Here is an 8,198-nt window from a genome sequence, read left to right on the forward strand (position 1 = left end):
TCTAGTATGTTTCACTGTGTGAAATATATAATCAGTACATATAAATGTAAAATATATAACTATATATAATATAATAAAAAGGCACATGTTTTGCATTGTTCTGTTGTGGTTAGGGTATCAAGGGCAACGGTGTTTTAAAGTATTATTCCATTATCTCTACTTTAGTGTTTGACAGAGTTATACCTAAAGCTTTACCATTTGTAGATTTATAGCCTGAAGGCAAGAGGAAACATTGTGATTAAAACATTACCAATTTAAGACCTGATAACGAGGAAAACATATGGACTTCTCCTGCAACTATGAAAATACTCGGTGTTAGAAAGGCAGTATTGTAAGTTCCTCCATGGTTGGATGGTATACATGCCAAGACATTAGGTAATCATGCATATGAACAATTTTTCACCTTTTCTTGGCATTAGCTACTTTTGAAATGGTAGGTATAACTAAGAATTAAAATTTGACAAAATACCTTCTAGTCTGAACAGTTCTGTCTGAACTGTTCATCTCTCTATGATCCCTAGTAACTAAGATTACGTTTGTTCCAGTAAGACAATATATGCTGTCAGGGTAAGATATTCTAGTTGGTCCGTTCCTACATGGAAGAAGGATAAAAGGTCAGGTAGACATTTGTGCCAGTAACACCTCATTTTGGAATATTTCAGTTGCAGAAGTTCAGAAGTAGCTCTTATGCCAGGCTTACTTTGAATCCATTAGCTCCACAAATCTAACTCAGTTGATAAATAAGTACTTGAAAAACCATCATCTTTGGACCTAGCTATAAATACTTGAAAGTACTGTCAAATCCCAAATGAAAAAGACTTAAAAAGTCATTGACAAAAAAATTTGCTCAAGAAAATGTGGTATATATACAAAATGGAATTCTATGCCTCTATCAGAAAGAATGATATTGCCCCATTTGTTAGGAAAGAGAAAGGCTTGGAAAAAATTATATTAAGTGAAGTAAGCCAGGCCCAAAGAACCATAGGTCCCATGGTTTCCCTTATTTGCAATATCTAGTATATGTCTGAGTCAAGCAGAAAAGGTCAGATAAGGTGATGTAAGGGAAATGAACCCTAAGATATGTATTTAAATGTTTTTTTTTCTTTCATGCGATTGCTTCTAACGCATTTATAAGATTATTTCTTTGTTGTTTTGTATGTCCCTCCCCCACAGTATCACCCCTGCTTTCACTGTATTTGATGTCGGTAAAATTTGTGGAGGGGAAAGGGAAAAACAAATCGTTTAAATAGGGATAGAGGTGGACATATTGCAACAATTAGATAAACAAGTCGTTATGTCGAAAAATGAACTTTACAACTTTGGTGCAGGGGGGTGTAGCGGGGAGGATTGGATGGGGGAGGATGGGAAGGGATGGAAAGGGAAAACAAAGGAGGAGGCTACAATGCTTGATAAGAAATGTACTCATTATATTTCCCATGTAATTGTAACCCTTCTGTACAATATTTTCACAATAAAAATTAAAAAAATTAAAAAATTAAAAAAACAAAACAAATTTTGCAAATGTGAGCAATCGACTGAACAATATCATTTTCCCCACTATTCTCAGAATTTTAGGGAAATAAGATCAATAGCATTGTTGGGAATAATAAGTTTTCCTTGTTACAAATAGGCACCCAAGGACATAAGCCTGTATAAAGATTGCATCATTAACTACTTAAATTTAGAGGATACTACATGTTTCAGCAGCACATATACCCAAATTATAACAATACAGAGATTAACATGGCACTTGCACAAGGAAGATATGAAAACTTGTGAAGTATTCCATATTTTTCCTTCTTCAGATGCAAAAAATGAAAAAGTGAAAAGTTAATTACAAAATTACAAGTGCAATAATCCACATAATTCATATAATTAAAAGTTAGTTTGACATCAGTGTATTAAGTCTTCAACTTAGAAAGGCCTTTACATAGCAAAACCTTTACAAAACTTTTGAAATTAGGCATCATTGTCATTTTATCCCAAAGAAATATAATACTATAAGGACCTAGGAAAAAAGGAATCTTAAACTGTTTCTATATGGAATGCAATCTGAGAGGACACAATAATGAACCTATATATTATAAAACAATGTCAAATTCAGAGTATATCTAGGAGAGAATGAAATAGATTATTGACATTATACAAACATAGAATATAGAATATTTTAAAAATATACTTTTTCAGACAAGCACCAGAAATACTTTAGTTTTTCTACTACTCATTTCAACAGATAAGTTAAAATTATTTCTGATTTAAAAAATAACAAATTCTGTAGAACTCATTATAGATGTATACAAAAACTCTTGAATACATTTTAACATCAAAGGCAGGCAATTCACTTGGAAGAATTAAATGGAATCTGTGAATTTTTACAGTAAGTTATTGCTGTTGCTGGGCATTGGAGGTTCACGCCTGTAATCCTAGCTACTCAGGAGGCTGAGATCTGAGGATTCGAATTCAAATCTAGCCTGGGCAGGAAAGTGCGTGAGACACTTATCTCCAATAAAGCACAAGAAAACTGGAAGTGGAGCTGTGGCTCAAGAGGTAGAGAGTTCGCCTTGAGCTGAAGAGCACAGGGAGAGTGCCCAGGCCCAGAGTTCAAGCCCCACGACGGACCAAAAAAAAAGACATTGCTGTTATTTGGATTGTGAAAATATTTTGTATGGACACAATGGATGGACTGGCATTTTTGAAATTTAAGAAACTTAGCCGAACCATTAGGACTTAGGAGAACAATTTGTACGATCTTCCACAACTTAAAAGAGTTAGTGATATATACTTATCCTTTTGGCAATATCAAATGCAGTTTCTTCCAAGTTGTTCTTCATGCCTGGTTTGACAGAATGGTTCAACAGAAAGAGTTCCAGCATATCTTCTCTGTCTCAGTTCTGAGCAGCAAGATGCAAGGGGGTCAAGAGGTCTTTAATTTGAAATAATGAAGGGGGAAGATGGCGGAGGAGAAGCTGGAATCTGAACAAGCTCTCGCATAGAAAGCAATTTTAGAGTTCCAGTGAACAGTCCTAAGCCAGAGAATCACACCAAGTGTGCCATCACAGGACAGAGAGTTAGACAAGAGAGGGGAAGCCAAGGCAAAAAGAAGCACCTGAGTGCTCACCAGCAGCCGCCGCAGCGACGGCAGCGGCAGGGTCAAAAGCAGCGGAGACCACAGCCGGGGGCCATACCTGAGCGCTCACACAGAGTCCGGGACGAAGGAGCCAGACGCAACGGGCGAGCAGATTCTACTCAACACCAGCAAGAACCAACAAAGAGCGGACATCTTCATCCTGCAGCTTGCAGACCAGAGACGACCCAGGATCCAAGACTCGGCGTGAGTAGAAGCCCGACTTCCTCACTCCTTCTTAGGGATCAGAGGAGGGAAAGCCACCCCTCCCCCCCCAGCACCAGTGATCTCCATCTTGGATACCAACAAAGCTCGGAGGAGCTGCCAGCTCCAACCCAGGCCTTGGAATAAAACGAGTCATTTAGCAGGTCACAAGAACTTAACGGCAAAGTGACCTGCCAGACTCGGCTCCATCCAGGGAAAAGTCACCCAGCTCAGGCGCCAGCCATTGGAGTGGCTTCCCTCACTGGGTAACCAGAGCCAGAGGCTGCCCCTCCCTCTAGCAGCCTCAACAATCAATTGAAAAACAGAATCCCTGAGAACTGCTCCAGGCTGGGCTCTGGGAGATTTTTTTTTTTTTGCACAAAACAGTCCCAGGAAAAAGCTACTGATTGTTGAAAGGCCTCAACTCTACCCAGAATTTAGCCTCACCACTGCATACCCCTCTTTTGTGATTCTCAAAGCAGATCACCCTCCTAGAAAACTAACCTGGGAGGGGGATCTCAAAATCTTGGGTAAAGCAGAGCATTTTTCTGCCTCTTCCAACAAACCGACTTAAGAAACCAATCAAGCCACAGGACCTCAAGCTGACCAGAGACTCCAACAAAAGGCTGGTTACAGACAAAAGGGAGATACAGGATTCTTCCCACCCCTCCCCCCCCAAAAAAAAATCAAAGGACTTTTTTTTTCTTTTTTCGTTTTTTCCTTTTTTTTCTTTCTTTTTTTCTTCTTCTTTTCTTTTTTATTGTTTGTTTTTTGTTTTTTGCTACCTTAAATATATATATATAATTTTTTTTCTCTTTTAAAACTTTTATTAATCTTTAATTTTTGCCTCTTCTGAAAAAATAATTGATTTCCAGTAACTTTTTTTTTGTTTTTTCTCCTCTTATAATTTTTATTTTAGGAATATGTAAATGAGCGTTTTCCTTTCTTTTCTTATCTTCTTTCTCTTTTTCTTTCTTTCTTAATTATCTTTTTGTTTTTTGTCTAGCTCTACTGAACTTCTGATCTTTTCTTCTCCCTTTCCCATCCTTAAAGTTTTTCACACCTCCTCTATGTCCCTCCCTTTCTCACAACATATTCACATTCCTCTCTAAATAGATGGTCTTTTAATCTCTACAATAACATTAATTTTTATGTTTCTATTTTTTTTCTGGTCTCTTTTCATTCCCCTATCCCTCTCTTCTTTTTCTCTCTCTCTCTACTTGCATCCTACCCAATCCATTTCCTGAATTGTGATTAGGACATAGTTAACTCTCCCTGTGCCTCCCCACACCAATCTATTCCTATTTTTCACCCACATCTCTCCCTAATCCTAATAATTTCTGGTTTTCCAAATTCTTTTCTGCGGTTCAAAGTCCTTTAAAATATAGTTGTTTGATGTTGAATAGATGTATCTGTGGAACTAGATTGTATCTGTAGACTATTGACTGTACAAATGCAAACTTTGGTTGATGGTTGCCTTAAGATAGTGTTCTAGCACAAAACTGGTACTATCTTCATCTCAAATGGGCAGAGTAAGCCAGAAAAACACAAGAAAAATGGCAAATCCGGGTATCTCAATTCCCAATCTTGATAATCAGGGGACAGATCAGATAATGAACAATCCAGAGGAGAGTTCCCAAATAGCTCTACAAACACTGGTGGCAAACATGATAAATGAGAAGCTTGACAACTTACAAAGGACTCTGTATGAGCGTGAGAGGGAGAGAGAGGAGGCATCCCAGAAGTTTATACAGGAATATCATAAGCGTGAGGAAGCTACTCAAAAACTGATACAGGATTTGCGTGAACAACTTGAGAATACTCAAAGAGAAAGGGAGGAATGGCGTGAGCAGGCTGAAACACGCAAAGAGAACTGCAGGAATCCCACGAACGTGAGGAAGCTAAACAAAGAGTAATACAGGAATTGAGAGACCAGGTAGAGAACACACAAAGATCACTAAAGGCATCCATAGAATCCATTAACAAAGAGCTGAAGGAAGTCAGGGAGACCACAAAGGGAATGCTGAATGGAACCCAACACAAGGAATGGGAGTCCAAAGAAACCATATCCAATCAACTAAGTGATTTGAGGACAAACACTGAACACCAAATTAAGGAAGTAAAGAAATTCATACAAGACCTAAAACAGAGCTTCAACAAAGAACTTGAAGCTATCAAAGCTGACCAATTAGAAGGAAAAGAGATTAAAAACAAAGTAGAGAGTCTTGACAGCAGGTTAGACCATGCAGAAGATCGAATCTCAGGGATTGAAGACAGCCTAGATATTATAGAGAAAGAACATACAACCATCCAAGACAAGTCCAAGAAATGTGATAGATCTATCCAAAACCTGGAAGACACCATCAGAAGGCCTAACTTAAGGATAATGGGTGTAGAGGAGCACCTACAAACAGAAGTTAATGGTCTAGGAAATTTGTTTAACAGGATCCTAGCAGAGAACTTCCCAAACATGCAAAAAGATAGGCCTATTCAGATACAAGAAGCCTTTAGAACCCCAAATAGACCAGACCAGAATAGGACATCCCACCGTCACATTATAATACACACAGGATCAACTCAGAACAAGGAAAAGATCCTTAAAGCTGTCAAGGAGAAAAGGGTAATCACCTATAAAGGGAAACCAATTAGAATCACCTCAGATTTCTCAGCAGAGACAATCAAAGCAAGAAGAGCCTGGAATGATGTATGCCATGCCCTAAAAACAAACAACTATCAACCAAGAATACTGTACCCAGCTAAAATCTCCTTTATAACTGAAGGCCAAATGAAAACCTTCCACAGCAAAGAAAACTTGAAACAATACATCTCCACCAAACCAGCCCTACAAAAGATTCTTAAAGATGTCCTACACATAGAAAACAAACAAGACCACAATAAAAGCCAACAACTGCACCCAAACTGAGAATCAAAGAACCATAGGAAGAACCCAGATTTCACAGCCCCCAAGAAGGTAGATAACATGGCAGGAACTCCCAAATACCTCTCAGTCCTATCTCTTAACGTTAACGGACTGAACTCTCCAATTAAGCGACATAGACTGTCTAGTTGGATTAAAAAACAAGACCCTTCTATCTGCTGCCTGCAGGAGTCACATCTTGCCCGTAAAAACAAACACATTTTCAATGTTAAAGGCTGGAACAAAATCTACCAAGCAAACGGCCCTCATAAACAGGCGGGAGTTGCAATCCTAATATCAGATAAAATAGACTTCAAATTAAAAATCGTGAGAAGAGATAAAGAAGGTTGCTACATACTAATTAAAGGATCTCTCTTTCAGGAGGATATTACAATTCTAAATATCTATTCGCCAAACAATGGAGCACCCAAATTTATCAAAGAAACACTACTTTCCCTCAAATCCCATATAGATCCAAAGACATTAATTGTTGGGGATTTTAACAAACCACTCTCCCCACTAGACAGATCAACTCGGCAAAAACTCAACAGAGAAACCGCAGATCTAAACAGCTGCATAGATCAACTAGACTTAACAGACATTTACCGAACATTTCACCCAGCAGCATCAGAATACACGTTCTTCTCAGCAGCACATGGAACGTTTTCTAAAATAGACCACATTCTAGGCCACAAAGCAAACTTGTCTAAATTCAGAAACATTGAAGTTATACCCTGCATTCTCTCTGATCACAAGGGAATAAAATTAGAACTCAACACCAAAAGCCACCAAAGAAAGTCCGGTATCACATGGAGGCTGAACAACACACTGCTGAATCAAGAGTGGGTCATGGAAGAGATTAGAAAGGAAATTCAAATGTTCATGCTATTCAACAAAAATGAACACACAAATTACCAGCTCCTCTGGGACACAGCAAAGGCAGTACTCAGAGGCAAGTTTATAGCTCTGAGCTCCTACATCAACAAATTGGAGAGATCTAAAACTAGCAATTGAATGACACATCTAAACCTCCTTGAAAAAGAGCAGCAAGGTAAACCCCAATCCAGTAGACGGAAAGAAATAATCAAAATTAAATCAGAATTAAATGAATTAGAATCCAAAAAAACTATAGAAAGAATCAACAAAACAAAGAGTTGTTTCTTTGAAAAACTTAACAAAATTGACAGACCCTTAGCAAATCTTATCAGAAAAAGAAGAGAACACACCCAAATTAATAAACTCAGAGATGAGAATGGAAACATCACCACAGAAACAACCAAGATTCAGAACATTATAAGGGAATACTTCTCAAAACTTTATGCTAATAAGTTCGAGAACTTGACAGAAATGGACCTCTTCCTAGCAAATATTGACATGCCAAAAATAAACCAAGATGAGTTAAACTATCTTAACAGGCCCATATCAAGCATTGAAATAGAAACAGCAATAAGAGACCTCCCAGCTAAGAAAAGTCCAGGACCAGATGGTTTTACAGCGGAATTTAACAAGGCCTTCAAAGCAGAACTCACACCAATTCTCCTCCAACTCTTCAATGAAATTGAAAAAGAAAGCTCACTACCGAACACATTCTATGAAGCCATCATAACCCTCATCCCAAAACCAGGCAGGGACTCATCAAAGAAAGAATAATATAGACCCATTTCTTTGATGAACATCGATGCAAAACTTCTCAACAAAATTTTGGCAAATCGACTTCAACAATTCATCCAAAAAATCATACAACACGATCAAACAGGATTCATTTCAGGGATGCAAAGCTGGTTCAATATACGCAAATCAATTAATATTATTCATCACATCAACAGGAGCAAGAACAAGAACCACATGGTTATCTCAATAGACGCAGAAAAAGCATTCAACAAGATCCAACACCACTTTATGATGAAGGTTTTGGAAAAATTAGGAATCCATGGAACATTCCTCAATACAATA

The 8,198-nt window shown here is 38.0% G+C and overlaps 1 pseudogene; it reads left to right on the plus strand.

Moving 5' to 3' along the window:
• The first annotated feature begins 1,695 nt into the window (after positions 1–1,695).
• LOC138822168 (U6 spliceosomal RNA) lies at positions 1,696–1,795 on the plus strand (annotated as a pseudogene).
• The last annotated feature ends 6,403 nt before the right edge of the window (positions 1,796–8,198 follow it).

This window comes from Dipodomys merriami, unplaced genomic scaffold, assembly GCF_024711535.1.
Source record: "Dipodomys merriami isolate MVZ:Mamm:240054 unplaced genomic scaffold, mDipMer1.0.p SCAF_993, whole genome shotgun sequence".
Taxonomy (NCBI): domain Eukaryota; kingdom Metazoa; phylum Chordata; class Mammalia; order Rodentia; family Heteromyidae; genus Dipodomys; species Dipodomys merriami.